We start from the raw sequence: 18,723 nt of genomic DNA, 5'->3' as shown, positions 1-18,723 counted from the left end.
CAGAAGGGTGTTTGGTGACACCATCAGCTGAATAAGGTCTTTCAGATGTGTCTGTCTGCATTAATAATGAGAATGCTTGCTCTTGTCTTACAAAGGAGCCATTTCTTTAAAATATAACCTCCTCCTTCCCAGCCCCTCCGCAAATGATTCCGTCATCAGAATTCTCATTACTGCCGTCTTTCATCCCTTTAACGTTGGCTGAAAATCTCTTTGTCTTCAAGTTCCTTCAATTATTAATGATTCAGTTGTATTCTTTTTGCCAATTGGTGCAGAGAGAACCTTGGAGCAAATGTGTATTAGTTATTCCATTTATTTTCTCCTCTTCATTCCTTCTGTGGTCTTTCTTAATCGTGCTCTTCTCCTGGTTTCTCACTCACAGGTTCTGCATCATTGCATGGGTTTTTTTTCTCAGATATAGGAGCCATTGTGCCCCAAAGATTAACTTTATTTTTAAAACCTTGTAAAAAGAGGTAGGGAGCCTTCTTGCAATGCTGGGAACATCTTTATTTTTCAGTCTTTATGGTGGTGTTAATAAGTGGTCAGACACCTTTATCTGAACCAGCTGCACCCTGTGGACCAGGTGGAAGTCTGGGGGATGGCAGGTCACAAGCCCAGTGAAATTGTTGGCTCCAGATCCTAAAGTACAATCTGAGTGGCATTGTGGAGAGCAGGGGCCAGCCTTGGTGCCTTCTCCACCCCAGTGAGGTCCTCCAGCAGCCAAGAGGGAAGGAGTAGGTGAGGTTCAAGAGCTACAGGCCTTGTCCTCTGAGAGGCTGAGCTAAAGTAGTGGGAGCCCTACAGGAGCTCCCCTTGGCATTCCTTTTCCAGCACCAGTGTCCTTGAAGCTGTGGGCGTTGCAGCTCTCTGGACCTTAATGGCAGATTGGCTGAGATTCCCAGCACTCCAGCTAGGAATTATTAAGGTGTGGAGGGAGCAGTGCTGTAGTCTGCACCAGCAATTCTCATTAGGCTTTGGTAGCATGGAGAGAAGGCAATGTAAGTTAGTCCTGTGGCCAGCTGAGTTTTGCTGGAGCTGTACCAGTTGCCCAGTTGGAGAAACTAGATGCCTGCAGGACAACAGGATCCTTATTCTCTTCAAGGAGGATGCCAGCCTGTCTAGGCACTGCTCTTGGTGCTCTTTGTGTAAAAATAAATAGTTTAAACTTCCTTAGTAGCAGGGGTTCTAGTTACCACACACACACTAGTATTTGCTTTTAACTAGCCCAGTGAATTACTCTTTTATTTCCCCCTCCTTGATCCCCCTCACTCATCCCCCCACTGATTTAGAATGTAATTTTCTTTCTTTATCTTCGAAAATTATATTATCTGAAATATTTTTGTTGCTGCTTGGGTTTTCTCTACTTTAGAAAAACCTATCTGAAAACATGTGCTTTACAAGGAAAGATTAGACGAATGTTTTCCCAAACTCTCCCTTTTGCTTATCTGGACTCTCCCCAGTTTGCCAGTATCTATCTTACTGTGCAAACCCCACATTTTGGCATTTCTCCAGCTGAGATACCACCACCAAAGAACAATTATCCCAGTGTTTTAGGGATAGCATCCCCATTAGGGTAGACAAAACTGTGGTTTGTCTTTTTTTGCCCACAGTAAGCCTTTTCCTGTCAAACTAGTGCCCAGATACTTACTCCTGATTTGTCTAGTTATGTCTTTGAGGTTTTGTCTCTCAACATGCTGTTCAGTCCTTTTTTTCTTGATTTCCTGCTTTTACATCTGGGAGCTGTGTGAACCAATGGTCTTGGTTTTGGAAGATGCTTTCCTTTGACAAACTCATCCTAACTTGGGGTGAAACCCAAATTTTATAAAAGCAAAATCAGGAGTAGTGAGATGAATTTGTTGGCGTTTGTTACTGTTGACAAACTAGTATTGTCAGGAGTATTTTTTAAGTTGAGCTGTTGCCCTGTAGGTATTTAGGTAATGGGAAACTGCTTGGTTTATTTCTTCCAAAATCTTGGCAAAAATGGCATTTAACTGATTGGTTTGTAATTTTTCAGAGCTTCAAGAAACCTTTCAAGAGAGAGAGTGGGGTTTGGGAAGATGTTTGTGAAGATAAAGCAGACTCTTGTCTGGTTTGTTCTGAAGTCTGAAATACTCTTCTTGGGTCAGGGAGGACCCACACAACTTTCTAAGCTGCATCTGCCTTGTTCTGAGTGCTTCTTAAATTGCTCTTTCCTATTCTGAGCTGAAGTTCTGCTTCTTTTTAAAACAATCATATGCAGTAGTTGCTCACTGTTGGTCTTGTGAAAGTTGAGCAGTGTTGACTGTGTTGAGTTGTAGCCTTCTGTGCATCATCTTTGCCTCTCTGTGAACCATGACTTGTCCTGTCTGCATTTCAGATCATATAGATTCTTCTTTTGTTGCCTTTTATGTTCCTGGCTAATCATAATTCAGTTTGTTCCTTAGCTTTTCTGATTATATTCTCATAGTTCTGCTTTCCCTCATTTATGGGATTTGTCTCTGTTTTCTGCATGATTTTTATTTGAGCATTCAGACTCCAAAAAGCGTAGCATATTCTTCCTATGTACTCGTAGAGTTTGTTAAAGCTGCTAAACTCTCTTAGTTCTGCCTTTCCTTTCTAGTTATGTGTATCTCTACAGCATTGCACAGAGCATAAACCCTTATCTTTTGAGGTGTCCATTCTTCTGTTCCCTGCCAAACTGAATGGAAGTTTCCCAAAGAAACTCAGGCAGGATGGTAGAGGAGCCAAGACTGGCAACTCCTCTCTCCATCCTCCCCTCTGCCTTTTCCCCTTTTAAATCCAGATCATATTCTCCTTGGTGCCCTAGAATTGCTGTGGGATCACTTTGCTGAACATCCCATTCTTTGAAACCAGTGTAAATCAGTTTCTGGAGTGGCTTATGGTAGCAAGAAGTCTCATGTCAGTCATTGAAACAGCAGGAGAAGTTTCCTGGCTTGCTGGCCACACTGCCATTTAGGCCTGTCATCTAAAACCCCATGGATCCAAGTACCACTTCATCTAAGAGAAGGTCACGTCCCTTGAGGTATATGAGATAAGTTCCAAGGTCCTTCATTTATCCAAAAATCCCTTTTGTCTAATGACTTTCATGTTTTCTACCCTGTTCTGATAAACTAGATTTGACTATAATCACATTACACTTCCCAAAAGTCTCCCTGGAGATGGTGATTGGATGTGGCACCCTTCACTTTGTACCCTGAGCTCATGGACAGTGAGTGCTGTGAAATAGATACTGAGAGAAGTAATTTCCATGTACAAACAGCTTAAAAATAATTGTGGACAGTACCGTGAGACCAGGGTGAATGAAGGCTGTGTTTAAGTTATCTAATCCAAGTCTCCAGTCGTTAAACCCATTTGAGTCTTGATATGATAAGTGCTGTGGGGTCAGTGGAGCAGTGGCTGGCTTAAATGTGTGTAAGCAAAGAGGGAATTGGAATCGTTGTGTTAACCGCAAGGAAATCTGCTTTTGTGATGATGAAAACAAGAATCAATCATAAGCAGCTAATGAATTAGCCTACAGTATCTGCTGTGTTCATTTCACGGTAAATGTGATAGAGTCCATTAAGGAGCCCTTGCCAAGGGGGTCCTCTGCAAAGGCAGTGTCTGTAAGGTGCAGTGCACACTGCCAGCCCTCCTTACCTCGCTCTGAAATAGAGTGTGCACAACAGAGTGGTACAAGAGCATGCATAAATACAATTTCTGATCCAGCTTGGAAGGGCTTCTGGTGGCTTGAGCAGGCTTTGTCTTGGATGTCGGGCTGGCTGCTGACCGTGGTTGGTTTTACTGGAAATCCGCAGCCTGTGCAGGGCAGGCCTTGGGCAGGCTCAGCCTGGCTGCCCATGTCAGGAGGGGATAAGCTGTTACATCATTCTGGCAGTGCCATTTCTGGCAGTGCCATGTCTGAGCCCATGTGGGTCAGGCTGGCAGCCAGCAGTGTGCTCATAAGGCTGCTTTTGTTGTCTGTCCTCTGAGGTGAGCAGAGCTGCTTCCCCTCGGCACGGCTCAGCTGCCGGGAGCTCTTCCCTGGGTTTCTGCCTCACTGCCTTCCTTACATAAAGTGTTGCTAAGTGAGAAGCTGTTGAGACCAATTGTGCTACATGTTACTACATGTTTCTGCAATTTCCATGGCCTGTCTGGTTGGTTTTGCTGTCGAGGAACAGCAGTTAGCTGGGCTAACCAAATTAAAAAAATATTTCTTGAAGGAAAGTATGGACATAGGAGAAAATAATCATCTGGCAGCTTTTAGCGTTTGTTCTACTTAGCTGCTAGAGACTATATTTCTGAGAAAAGATTGATCTTTAAGTTGATCTAAATCAAGATATAATTGATCAATCTAAAGATTGATCTGTAAGCAAATACCTTTTCACTGGAAGGGCTAACAGATACCAACCTGTTTCAGGCAAACCTCTATTTTTATTACTGCATTAACTATATACCAATGTCCTATTGACTGAAAAAACCATTTTCCAAAATGTAAATGGCATTTTAATTGAAATGCTATCCAAAACCTATGATTAGACAAACAGCTAAATCTGTGTATTTTGCATTGCAGTTACTGCTTTATGTCTTTAAGACCATGCCAGCTTTGTTTATATTTTAATTACATGTTTTGCAAAATCTGCTTCAACAAATGATTCATTAGTTGAGAGTACTTTTTTTATACGTTTAATATAGAATAATAGCTAAGGCTTCTGTTAAAAGTTATGACATGACATTTAATTTAAAAGCGTTAGGTTACCTGATGAAGTACAAACTGATATATTAACATATTCTATTACAGTAGCTTTGATATTTTACAGTAAGCAAGTTTTTGTCTTGACTCATCACCCCACTGGTAGGCCAGGAGAGAGAAAAGGTGAGAACAAGTGGTACGCTTCTATCTGCAGTATTTTCTTAGTCATGAACCATGTGATAGGATGGAGAAGCAGTTGGTGTTTCTCTTTGATGCACAGTTTGTCACGTGGACACCCATCAGGACAAGGGCTGTGTGTGATCTTTGAGCCTCCCACTAATGCAGTGCTGCCTGCACAGTCCTGTCTCAGCCTCCAGAGCCATTCCTGGATGTGTGCAGTGCACTCATCTGCTTTTGTGGGACCTCACTTTCAGGTGGCACTGGTTTCTGCAGCAGGATTGGTGCCATCAACTTCTTCTGATGTTGGGGGGAACACGGGGAATCAGCTGAAAATTTGGATGGCCTTCCAGGAGCAGTGCAGTCACAAGGCACTTTTGGGCTGTACCAGTTGAGCCCCATCTGATGTCTTTACAATGTTTCGGTGATTCTCTGAGCTGGAGGTTTGCTTCTGCTGCGTCAAAATTTGGGGTCTGATTGCTCAATCACCTCCTTGCTTTTCCTTTGTGGATGGATTTGGAGGCTGGGGTGTTTGTTTTTGTCCAGCTGTCAGTGACACTGGCACTCCAGAAACAGCAGGCTGAACAAGCAGTGAGATGAAGCTGTTCCCCATCCCAGTACCCAGGACAGAGGGGATGATTTATTTTGGGGTAACTATACAAAAAAACCTTGTGTTGCAGCTGTCACTAGTATCTGTGACACATATACATACAAGATTTAGGGACTAACAGACACATATAATGAATTTTGCTTTCATATTATTTTGTTCTCACAGGTCTCTGAGCTAGAAATGAAGGATTTCCTCAGAAAGCCAAAGAATTTGGTGGCTTCAAAGTGTTAAGTGCAATATTGGTTGTTCTGAAAAACAGACCTGGGAGTATTTGAATATCCTACATCTTCCAGCTTGATTTTAGTGACATGCTGGCACAGAGAGAAAGAGAAAATCCTTTTCTACATATTCCACATATAAATTATTTAGTTGAGGAGAGTCAGCTAGGATTCATAAAAGAGAGATTATGCCTGAAAGTATCTGCCTGACATGTTTAAAACAAATAAGCTGAAGTAGGGGAAAGAGAGGCCATAATATGCCTGGGATTTGAAGATTCTTTATAGAATCATGCTGCACAGAACCCCGTGTTTTATCAGCTGGTGTGTCAGTGGGTGCAAGTGAGCTGGTCACAATAGGGGATGAATTTGGATGGATGCAGGGGAAGGGCAATGCCACCTGTACAGGCCTGTGTTATTGGTAGCCTGGGAGGAAGGACAGATGAGTCCTGTAAAGATGTTGGGATCTTCTGTGGTTACAAAGCTGGTGGCACCACTGATGAAAAGGAAATGGTGTGATTGAGGGCCCTGGGCTGGCTGCATCAGGGGGGCAGATCAGCTTCTGCATGCTTGTACCATGAGAGGAAGACTAAAAACAAACCCAGGGTTCTCCTGCATCCTGGAGCTTCCTAACCTGCCTTGAAATCCTTGTTACCCACGATGTTGGGATCTTCTGTGGTTACAAAGCTGGTGGCACCACTGGTGAAAAGGAAATGGTGTGATTGAAGGACACTGGGCTGGCTGCTTGTGGGGGGCAGATTAGCTCCTGCATGCTTGTACCTTGAGGGGAAGACTAACACAAAACCAGGGTCCTCCTGCATCCTGGAACTTTCTAACCTGCCTTGAAATCCTTGTTACCCAGAGAGGCTGCTAACTCAGCCTGTGGCTTATCATTTCTGCTCCACATCCGTGCTCAGTTTTGTCAGTAACCACAGAGAGGAAGACAGTGACTCCAGCCTTGCAGCCTTCCTCACTGCATAGCCCTGGTGAAAGATGTGCTAAACTGCATCTGCTTTTCTTTAATTAATTAATGCTCTTCTATTTTGTTTTTCCCCTGCCTTGAGAAAAGGAAAAAAATAAAACCAAGTTTTCCCCTCAAATGGATGGTAAAATAGATAGTCTGATGTTTATTACTACTGCAGAAGATCAGACAATATTTAGAGAGTCTGGTGAAGCATTTGTCTCCTCTCAAGCTCTCCAGAAGGCAGCCATCCCTGTTTCAAGTGCTAAGACAATAGTGAATAAAAAGAAAATTCCCTGTTCCAGGGCTATTTTTACCAGAGTGGTGCAGTTCCTGTTCAGTAGACCTATGCCTCTTAATCTACATCACTGATGATATTGGAAGCTATTTTAGGCATTGCATAAAATGTTCATCCAGTCTTTGCTAAAAAAGAAGCAACCAACCCACTACTCCTTTGTTAAACACTGGTTGCAAGGCTTCAGCAGTGATTTGGGCAGAAAGATCTTAGGCTGAGGTTGTGGAAGCATCTTGCTTTGTTTGGGAGCAGGGGTTGTGTGTGACCTTGGGAAAGCCCAAACTGATGATTGTTCTTTCCTCTTCCCACCCCCTCATTATCCTGAAAATGATGAGAATGCTACCATTATTTATTTAGGGTTTTGGCTCTTCTGATTTGTAAGGGCAGCTGTCTTCTGTTTTGCCCAGCGTCTTTCACAGAGGGACTCAGTTTGCAGCTGGATAGTAAAGAAATTGAATTAATTATCTTGTGTGAATGTGATAATGAAATAAAACCCACCCGAACCAGCGAAATCCTGTAGAGTTTAGATCAGGCCTCAGTCACAGTGGGGAGATTTACCGAGATGGTAAATGTCTTTACTCCTCTTTGAGAAGTACAATGCTGAAAATGTAATTTAATAATTTCCAGGATTTTGACTTGTCAGCTTCCTTACATTTGTATTTTCACAGTGTTGGGGTGCATTGATTTTATGTGATGAATTTCCTTACCTCATGTAGGAAACATGAGGTAAACATGAGGTTAAATCTCAGAAATGGCTGAGTGTTCTCTGTGTTCCAGCATCTATCTGGATTACATTCTTCATCCCTGTCTCCTCCTATGCCTTTTGTCTTTTCAGAAGTATTTTTATAGGTGTGAAAACATATCTAAGGGAAGCCAGAACCAACTTGATGATTAAGCTGGTTTTTATTTGCAGTATCTTAAGATGAAACCATTTGCCATGGGCCTTTTCAGCAGCCACTGAAAATGTCTCGGGAAATGCTGGCATGGGCAGCCTGAAGTGGTTTGGGTAGCTGGTTGAAGGTCCATCCCCAGGCTCCAGGGTGTAGGACACAGGCTGGCCATGTGTATCCATCCCTTGTGAGCCATGGGAGTTCTGTTAGGAACCTCTGACAGGAATTACAGGACAGTTTTCAGGACTTATTCTTCCAGCATCCTAGCTCCACGATGTTTTTGCTCCCAGAGCTCCTGGTTGCTTTGGCCAGTGAAGGGGAGCCGGAGAAGTGAGGGAGAGATCGTAGCAAGGCTGTGAGCAAGCACCAGCTGGTAAAAGGGGGGATTTGAGGAAGATGAGGCAGGATTAGGGTTACCTTGGTTTTCTGCAGAGGATGATCTTTGCAGTGGCAGCAGCAGGCACCCCTTCCCAAGAGTCACAGGAAGCTTTTTCAGAGCAAAGTCTAAGAATTGTGCTACTGCCACTCCTGCTTGTTTTTTCCTGCTCCTTCCAAAAGCCCTATTTGCCACCACGTGGTACTTGCTTCACTGTCATGCTTGTCCCATGCAGCCTGCCTTCCTCCATTTCCTCATCCTCCTCACTGCTGTGGTGGTTGAGAGAGTGGGGAAAAGCTGTCAGCTCAGGAAAGATGCTCTTAAGTTACTAAGATCTGTTTATAGCAGTGAGGGTGGAATTTCTGTTTGATGCAACGGTTGATGGATGTGTGAAGTCATCCTGTGGATGCGGGGGAAGGCAGAAGGGAATTGATTCCCTTTGTAGCCCTCTACCCCCAGAATTTTGGGAGACACCCCCTGGAAATCAGTAGGGAATTGGTTACTCCTTCCTGTAGAGCCCCTTGGTGCTCTCAGGGGTAAATGGGGTTTGTTGGACCTCTCCCAGATTTTGTGGTGGGGAGATGTTTCATTTTCCTGTTGATAGCCTTCCCTGTCGAGTGCTCTGCTGTCACAGGGACTGAGAAACACCAGCTCAGTGCTGGGAGTGAACCTGGTTGACTTGTGTGTCCTGAGTGCAGGGAAATTTGTCTTCAGTCCTTAAGAGTTCGCTGGGCTCATTGGTTACTCCTGACTGACTGCTCCTTTGCTGTGTATGCTGTTTTATTACAAACTAAAAATGCTTGAAAACAAACCAGTTCATATTTTATTTTTTCATGCATTCTTTTAAAAAATTCATTTATGTTTCACTACCCATTCTTCACTACCCCTCCCCAGCTGAGCTGTTCAGCACCCCAGCCTCCTCACAGAACACATGGTGATTTCCAAATTCACAGGTTCTTTTTCCTGCTGAGATTAATATTGTCCTAAGGAAAGCCTTGGAGTAAGGAGATGAGATCAAAGCAGGCACAGCAGCTGAATAATGGCAGTAAAACTGAACTCCTCACTTCACAAAGAACTTGTTTCTGAGCTGAACTGTGCAGTGAGCCCTGTTATACTCCTGTATTAGTCCTGAAGGGTCCTCGCTTGCCCCTGCAGTCCTGCAGCATTTCTGCATTTTCCCTGGTTTTATTTCCCCTTGGTGTGAATAAGCAAATGCAGGGCTCAAATAGCAGCATAGTCAAGCTGGTTCCAACATATGAACAGCATTAGACAGAAAAATAAAAGGGGGAGAGCCAATTGCCTTTTTGATCTGTAAAGCAGAAAATACTAAATCCTTCCAGAGTTCCTTTTTATCACGTACCATCCATAAAGCCTGTTTGGGGTTTGGATCAGCATCACGGCAGAACCCGGCTGCGCTGCTGCCTGTGTGCAGCGCAGCCCTGTGTGTGTCTGGCAGCAGCACAAAAGGAACCAGCTGATGATATTCACAGCATTAAAGGCCCGATTCCCGGGGACACACTTGGTTGGATGCAATTAAAATGCCTGTCAGGCATTTGATACCAGCAGCCCCTTGACAAAGCGCTTCAGCGGCCGCGAGGTGCAGCATCCCATTGTAAGTGGGTGATGGCGGAGCCGGCTGCCTCGGCGTCGTTCTCGAAATTTCTGTGGCCAGTGAACTCCCTCTTCCTCTCCCACTCACCCTCTTTTCCTTTTCACCGCTGCGGGGACGTCTGCTAATTTGCAGTTTTCCTTTTCCTGACGTGCACATGGTAGAGACAAGCTGGTGGCTTGCAGACTGCGTCTGGCTGGAGATAGGCAGCGAGCCGATGGATAACAGCACTCCGGGAGAATGATTATGCAGCAGTTATTTAAGGATAGGCTTTTGGGGTATGGCAGCACATGAGCTGGTAATGATTTTATTTCAAAAATGTCAGCCTTTTTCGTTTGCTTGTTGAGGATTTGGGAGAGTTGTACCTTTATGCTGAAGCTTTTTGGATTTTGTCTGCTGTAGATTAAAATCTGTAGCAGTGCACGCTGGATGAGTTAAAATGAATAGGTAATAAACTTCTGTGGATTTGTTTGTACATTGGTGCATGCATAGTGTATGTTATATGCAGACACACCTTCATACACTGTATGGATATGTTTATGCATTTTTGTCTTTGTATGATAGAAGAAAAACTTTTCTCATAGCTAAAAACTATTGAATTTTTTTCAGCAAAAATCAAGTGTTTTCAGGGTTTTTTTGCCCCTCCCTTTGTTTTTTATTAGCAGATTCTTCAGTGTATAGTCTTGGACCCAGCGTGCTGATTGGAATCTTCTTGTTCAAAGATCGGAAAGGTAGGATGCCTCTCTTTGAATGTGGGGATGAATGTGGCACAGGGTGTGGGCTGCTCTTTGTTATTTTGTTTTTCCTTTGTGATTTAAACAATAGTTGGTGGTTTGGGGTTTTTTTTTGTTGTTTGTTTTTGTCAGCTTTGCAGAGATTTTTGAATTGTTGTGCCAGGCACTGTGAAGTTATTTTTGATGTGTAAATATATGCTGTAGGTAACTAATTAGTCCTTTTGGCTGCAGCTACCAAAATGTGAGATGCAAACCCAAGTGCTTTTCTATTGTCTTGTGTTAGTACAGCGAGGGTGCAAGCTGCCCCCTGTCATTTGGGCTTGTCTTAATACTGATTTTAGCATCAGCAAGGACAGGGTTAAACTGGCAGGCTTGTTCCAAGCGGGTACAATCTCTCCCAGGAAAGCAGCTCATGGTTCCAGCAGCCTGCCAGTGCTGGGTGAGCATCTGTCTGATGGCTTTTTCACATACCACTGGCACTTCAGAAATTATGTCTGCTATCAAAAGGAGGAAAGCAAGCTGGGTTTTTTTGGCAATGTCATTGCTAATTCCCAGGAGTAGCAGTTTATTGTCCTCTTCTCCTAGTACCTTTTGGCTGTGGTTGCTTTAAGCCTTTGCCCCTGTAAAGGAAAGAGGAAGGTAAAATGTTACAGAATAAAATCTATAAGTTACTTTGTATTGGACTTCGGTGTGTCAGGTAGCTAAGGAATACAGATTTCATTGATTTGCAGTGAGGACTGTGCTAAAAAAAAATCCAGGCAGGATTAAAAATCTGCTCCCTTCACCTTGATGGAGAGAGAAAAAGGTATATCCATCTTGAATTAACTTCTTAGGTGCCAGTTCTCACCCAACACCTACCAAAGCAGACTTTATGATGTTCTTCTCTGTTATTGTGCCCTACAGGTGATCATATTTCTTAGGCCTGCATTTGGACCTGGAGGGAATGCAATCACAATATTCATGTGTCTTTAGTCTGAAGTTTTAGGGGGCCTTTTAAAAACCTGAAAAAAACCCCCACAATTTTTTTCTGGAAAGGTGATTATGTTTCAGTCTTTAAGAAAGCCTGGGCTCCTGAAATGGCCATTGTGGCTCCCCAGACAGGGAGGAATCCCAAGCCAGAACCTGGGCACTGGCAAAGGTGTGGGCCACTGCCAACAGCAAAGCATGCCTTAGAAAAGTGATAAATAATCAATATCATTGAACCATAGGACTGCTTGATTGATGCTGTTTCCTGAGGGAAAGCATTGTGAATTTTTCCAGATATTGTCTCTCTTGTTATCTTATATACAATTCTCTTATTTGTTTCCCTTTTCTACACATCCTTCCATTCTCTTGGCCCTTGCAGTTTTTCTATCTTTGGCAGAAGGCTTTTACCTCATAGATTTTTCTAGCTGAATAAAATTCTTGAAAGGAATTCTTTACTTGCTAGTTTATCTTAGCTGCTTTTAATACTGTTTCCTCCTAGTATCAGTTATCACTAGACTCATTGAAATAGAAAAGCCTGTAGTAAATAGTGTTTAAAAAGCTTTAATTTGTGAAAAATGCATTCAGTGATTTGATTTTAGCTGAGAGCAAGTCCCTTCTTTTCCCTCTACTGTTAATTTCACTTCCATTGTCCAAGGCAAGAAGCCAAACTGCAGTCTCATTCTGATTTCATTAATGTTTTGCAAACTCTGTCTCAAGGACTAATATTGCATGCTGGGCTTGATGTCAGAATCCAAGGTTTTGCTGCAGCATTGGAGAAGGGGAAGGGAAGGCTCTCTCACAAATAGAAATGATAGCATTGTTAGCAGACAAGTAGAACTGCCTAGTTTTTATAGTATTTGTGGATAAAGAGTCCAATTTTTTGGCAATGTGATCCCTTCAGATTCCAGCAGATTTTCATCTGCTATGGAAATATCTCTTATCTCCTGTGCACAGCATCTTATCAGTCCTCTGTGGTATCCTAAAAACAAAGGGCATCAGCTGTTTGTTATTAAATCAGAGTTGGTGGAGACTGGATTTTTTTACTACATATAAAAATACATGTACTTTTTTTTGTACTTCTGATTTAGCAGTCATTTTGGCCTCCTCCTTTTATCTGTGTTTTTAAGATGCATGTTACAATTCATTCCTTTGGGCTACAAAGAAGAAAATGAGATGTTATACTGGCAAAAATGGAAATTATTTCAAACAATATAATTTTCATGACGAAGAGGTAAAGGAGCACTTAGCTGTAAGAAGAGATTTAATTCTAGATTGACAGGATTTTAAAATCCTGTGGCCACGGGGTTGGCTTGGAATATGAAAAAGAGATCAAAAGAAAAAGAATATCAAAGGAAAAACATTTTGTTAGCTGATACAAAAGGCAACAGAAGCCAGGGTGTTTAGCAGCAATGAGGTGTGCTGGGTTAGAGCGTGTGGGCTCCCAGGCATTCACCCAGGGTGACGTGATGTTTGGCACTCACCTTCCATTAGACATATGACATGGTGACCAAATGAGCCAAAGGCATCCAGAGGGAGCACTGGGGTCAGTTCTGCCCCAGGGCTCTGCTGCAGGGAGCAGCTTCAGGGGTGAATTGGGGCTTCTTTGTCTGCCCCTGCCCTGAGATGCTCATCTGGTTTTTAGCCCTGCTCCTAATGACCCTCACAGAGGAGGTAAGGAGGCTTTATGGCTGTTCTAGGCTGGGTCTAAACATCCTTGCTTTGTTTGCTGGGGTTAGATCAGCAGCACTGATATTGTGTTGTCCTGTTCCTACATGGAACAAGTAGTGGTTTGAGCATTGGAGTGAATGGTGCTGCCTTTGATTTGTGTCTTGTGCTTGATGGTGAGCAGTTCTCAGTGATGATTTCTCTGCTCTTTTACTGATTAGAAAGACTGTCTCCTAGGCAAACGGTTTGGTGGCAAATAAGGGTCCTGTATTATGACTTTTCTTTCAGCTGCAATGTCAGCAGGGTCACTTGCAGGATCTGCTTTTTCTACTTGAATGTCAGTTTTCATGGGACTTAGAGGAAAGCAGCTACCTGTAACAAAACAGGCTGAAATTGGTCAGGGGACTCAAAAGTTACTGGCTGCAGAGAACATAATCTACATAAAACTTTCAGTGACTAAGACTGGAGCTGATACATCCTGATGAAAGTTCTTTCATATGGATTTGTATCTTGTGGCCTCTCCTCCCATGCCAGAGCTTCCACTATTCCAGTTTCTATATGGCTGTGTGCTGCCAGCTGGGCAGGGCACAGCATGCTCTAGAGCTGCTCTGGCCATTGTGTGCATGTGCTGCCTGTCTGGAAGGTCACAGACACTGAGTGGTGAGGTTATGGCAGTGCTTTCTTCATGTAAAGGAAGAATTCAGTTTAATTTTGTTTTTCGTTTCTAGGGAAAAAAGTTTCTGTCGTTAATTCTCTATCAAGCTACATTTGAATATTAAAAGCTAGGGATAGTTAGACAGAAGTTTGGTTTAGTAGTGTTAGAAAGGACCTTGTGTAACCTGTCAAGAAAATTATCATTAAAGCAGGGATCCAATGGAGGATGAGCTGGACCAGGAGCTGGGCTGACATGGCCTCAACTGGAGGAAGAAGGTGCACCTGATTAGGTGCAGGCCTGTGGCTCCTGTGAATGGCTGTGAAACTGCCAGGTTAATTCCTGAAAGTTTGCGTCCTCTTTCTCTTCCTTATTTTCTTGGTCCCTAAAACAGGCAAAGAAATGCCAATGTATTTCTCAGGAGAAGTATTCACCTCAATTTGCAAAATGATTGAGATCCTTGGTTACAGGAAGCTGTGAAATTCGGTCACGAGATTTAGGATGGTGGGTTTTGTCTTGGCTGCAGTAACAAAGGTGTTTGTGGTATTACAGCAGTAGCAGTAACAATGAAAAGGTTAAAATACATTTACTAAAATTTGATTTCTCCCAGCTTCACCCATCAACGTTTTCTTCTTTGCTGTATTGAATTACATTATGATCATAGAGGTCAGCGATTTAAGATGTTAATGAATAAATAGTAATCAATTAATCTGTCCTATTTCATACAAAAGAATGGCTGTTTCCTGATGGACACTCAGCTGGCATACCAAAGCTGTGAAGGGCAGTCTGTGCTGCCAGTAGCATGCTAGGAAAATCCTCTGTAGCAGCAGTGCTGCTGACTCATGCTTTACAACCCTGGAACATTCCCTGAAAGGCTGGGGGTGCAGATTAACTTCCTTCCCCATCCTGGTCAGGAGACAATTCATCTCATTATTTGCCACCAAGTGAAGCCTCTAGATAGTTATGCACTGCTGCTGTTATCACTGACCTTTTATGGGGTGCATTAGCATGGAGCTTGCGAGAAATCACGGGCAATTTATTTTAATACCTTGGGTGTCAGTCGGTGCTAAATCACAGAAGCTATTTACATTTATTTTCTGAGTCATCCCAGTTCTTGTGATAAGCTGATTTTTTTCAGTGTATATGTGGTTAGTAAACTGCTTTTATCTCTACTTTTTCTTATTTGGTGTGGATATTTTGCTTAAAAATGCAAATGTATGCCTTAATTGGCTAAAAGAAAATGACACATGTAAGGAGGTACCTTTCTTTGCTTTTTCATTTTCAAGGGGAAGGGGTTCATGACTGCTGGAGACAGGAACAGAGAGCAGTGGGGGAAAGATCAGAGGTGTGTATTAAGTGACAGGATAAAAGCCTCTGTATCATCCAGTTGCCTCTGTCTCTGTGGTTCCCAAGTTGCTTCCTTCCACATGCCCAAAGGAACCTGAGCACTCTGCTGCTCCTCACCACGGTAGCATTTGATACTGAAAAGCTTGATCTTTTGGTAGAATTCATAGCCCTGAATTTGTCTGGGGAGAAGGAGAAGATACGGACAGCTCTGGGGACTTGCACATCCTCAAACATTTATTTCACGTGTTTGAAGTACAGATGTGGAAACAAGGTCACGACATGTCTCTGTGGAAAGTTCCTTGACAAATCACTGCCAGCTGCAAGCACAGGCAGCACAGTCCAAGCATAGGCAGTACAGCAGAGAGGAGATTGTGCTGAATTGGTGTCTCATTTTTGCTCTGGAGAAAGCCTCTGGTTCTTACTGCCCTGTAGTGCCAGGAGCAGTGTTCAGCTGCCTGTACATCCCTGTGCAGCTGCACTGTAGTGTTGGTCAGGGTGCTGTCAGGCCCCACAGAGCTTCTGGCAGCACTGCACAGGCCAGGGGGACTGCTGCTCTCTTGCCAACTGTGTTCTACACCTTCTCTGAGCATTGGGAGGGGCTTTATTGGCATTTCTGACCTGATAATTTGCAGTATAAGATGTCAGTGGAGTTGATTTGGAGTTTCACAGGCTTAGAAGTCTCTCTTGCTGGGGTGGATTTTCTACACCCTCACCCCGCCCTGTTTTTTAAACTACTTGAGGCTGAAGTATCATGGAGAAAGGGCAGCAGAAGTGGACAGCACAGGGCTGTAACGACATGGAGATTAATCAGGCTCTGCCTTTGCACAGTCTAAAAACCAGCCTGTGCTGTTGGGCTTCAGCAGTGCAGTCATAGTCTACCTGAACTTGTCTGTGGCAGGGGCTAAAGAAGGGAGACATTCACTAACATTTCTTAATTTAGAACAGAACTATCTGCTTTAGGATTTCCATAGCTGCAACAGTTTAACTGAGATCTGTTGAAGGGTGGATTTACTTGCATTGATCCAAACCCCTTCTCAGTGCTTTTTAGTGGGATTATGGTGGCCTGGTGGATGAATTGCCATTAGACTCTTCCATGCTGGCAATGGGGTGTAAACCAAGTTTGTGATGAATCAAGATGGCTGATACCTGTATTGATAAATGCATACTAAATCTGGGCTTAGTTGTTGCTGCATTTCAGTGCATGCCAGACAGTCTGTGTTGCCAGGCCTCATCCTGGAGCTACAGCCAGGTGGAATCCTGGCCATCCACAGAGGTGGTCAGCCCCTCTCATGGTCACCTATCCAGTGGGGACAGACCCTGGACCCAATGACTTTCTGCTCCAGTGGCTTTCCCAGGCTTCTGGCAAAGTCCAGTGTAGTCTGACTGTTGATGCTGTGTCTCTTTGATATTCATAGGGAGTTGGAAATACACATAATTCACTTTTCAGTGAAACAAGGTGCAGTGAGCACCTTACTGAATACATACTCTGCTAGAGCCAGTGTGCAGCTCCTACGTGTATCTCTGGATATCTAAATGGCAGGACAACATTTGAGTAATCTTTTCTTGGGTTTAACAAAATGATGATAAAACTGAAGGAACGTTAGAAGCCGAAGAATGAGTCAAGATGGTGCTGATATATATATTTTAAAATACACGTAATAGAAATTAAAACTACAGATTTGAGAACCTCAGTAACATGCTTAGGTGCAGTGAGCACCTTACTGAATACATACTCTGCTAGAGCCAGTGTGCAGCTCCTACCTGTATCTCTGGATCTCTAAATGGCAGGACAACAGTTGGGTAATCTTTTTGTGGGTTTAGCAAAATGACGATAAAACTGAAGCCAAAGAATGAGTCAAGATGATGCTGATATATATCTATATATCTATATCTATATATTTATTTTTTTTTAAATACACGTAATAGAAATTAAAGCTACAGATTTGAGAACCTCAGTAACGTGCTGAATGCCCTTAGAAAAGACAGAAAGCTAAGCTTTAAAATTCTGTGATCCCCCCATATCCCACAGTCCTATGCATATACAGAAAGGACTGACCTCTCTTTCCAGAACCCACTGGGCTCCACAGAGATTTGTGCTCAGCACCTGTTGCTGTGGGCTCGCTGTACTCAGAGCTGCTCTTGATGTCCCTCTGAGCAGAAGCTTGGTTCCTTCTTGGGTGGATGTGCAGTCCTAGGAGAATTGAGTCCTCTTCTTGGACAGCTGCCATGAAGTATGGCTGCAGTGCAGCTAAGCATATTAACAATCTCTAAAGTAAGAATTGATGCCATTATTTGTAGTGGTGGTGTTACATAATAAGAGCAGCAGTACTTGTAAGGTCAGAGTGAGGCATGAGCAGAGCTGCTCACTGCGACAACCTTCCCTGAAAGAAATGCCCTTGAGGGTCTAAATGAATGAGCTCACTCTCAGGTTCCTGGTATTTAGTGTCCATTAGTAAACATGGCTTTCAGCAAACGCTTGTGGAAGTCATTATGGAAAGGTAAATTCAAGACTAATGTATTCAACTAAGAGGAGTTTTACAGTTGTATACTAGCTGGTGTGTGAAAACTTTAAATACCAATGTGTGTGTAACAAGGGGGAAACTTGAGCACTTCAGTGATTAATTATAGAACAAAAGAGATGGAAACCATGCTCCATGACACAAGTAAGGCATCCATGCAGCTCATAGTTTGCAAACCATAAATAACTCCTTGAAAGAACTTGCTAAAGAATAAAAATCCCCGAAGAAACAAAATCAAAAGAGAAGAAAACAAACACAGCAAAGACAGAGTTCTCTGTGGTTGCCTGGCACTATCGTCTGAATGGATGCATGTCTCTTGGTTCCCATTAATTCTGCTGTGTCCCCTAAGTGTTGTGTTTTGCAACTCCTGGAGTGGGTGGGTAGGTGTAAGAGCAGAGTAGTCAGAGATTTTGATCTTCATAATAAACCTGTTGGTTCAATGTGGTGGGATGGCCCTTAGTTCATGGAACTGGCTAGGTTGGATTCTTGGGAGTGTCTGGGTGGGCATATTGTTATTGTGGTGAAGTCCTGTTATTTTCAGTGTTGTTGTCCTGCAACTTTTACTTTAGAAGGCTATTTACAGATTGAGCAAAGCCTTGAGCCTACCTTTTCTTGTGTGCTGTCATGTCTCATTTTGTGTGTCTGTAGGAAACACAACATGTTTAATCTTACTTAGCATATGGAATGGAGGGAACCAGAGCAGAAGGGAGTGTTGAATCTAACAGTTCCTGCTCCTGGGCACTTGTGCTTGGCAGCCCAGGTGCAGGTCAGAAGGCACAGCTGTATTGCTGTGGTTTGTCTGCACAAGTTGGACGTGGATGTCTTTAGGCAGGAGGGTCTGCACATGACCAAAGAAACGCCTCCTGACTCTGCTGTGCCTATGCTGGTAGTGGAGTTCTCCACCACATGTGGAGGCCACATCTGTGCCTTTTGCTGAAGGTCATATTAGTTCTTTCTCCTCTCAGTTGTAGAGAGATCTGTGCAGGAAAAATTCCTCTAACTTCTGCTGCTGTGCTTGAAAAAGGGCACAGAAAGCTTAGG

At 43.3% G+C, this 18,723-nt stretch overlaps 1 protein-coding gene across 44 annotated transcripts in view; it reads left to right on the top strand.

The window, feature by feature from the left end:
• Window positions 1–18,723, top strand: part of MAP2 (microtubule associated protein 2) — a 225,864-nt gene that overhangs the window by 82,811 nt on the left and 124,330 nt on the right. For 21 of the 44 annotated variants that reach the window (XM_039728620.1, XM_039728618.1, XM_039728589.1 and 18 more), the window contains exon 3: window positions 10,465–10,530. The exons of 1 other annotated variant lie outside the window; for it this stretch is intronic. The gene's annotated coding sequence lies outside the window, so the exon portion shown is untranslated. 22 more of the 44 variants (XM_039728593.1, XM_039728633.1, XM_039728635.1 and 19 more) reach the window with 9 other exon arrangements.

The sequence above is a fragment of the Passer montanus genome, unplaced genomic scaffold (assembly GCF_014805655.1).
Source record: "Passer montanus isolate IOZ18808 unplaced genomic scaffold, ASM1480565v1 scaffold66, whole genome shotgun sequence".
In the NCBI taxonomy this organism is placed as follows: Eukaryota; Metazoa; Chordata; class Aves; order Passeriformes; family Passeridae; genus Passer; species Passer montanus.
This window is presented reverse-complemented; position numbering and strand designations above follow the sequence as displayed.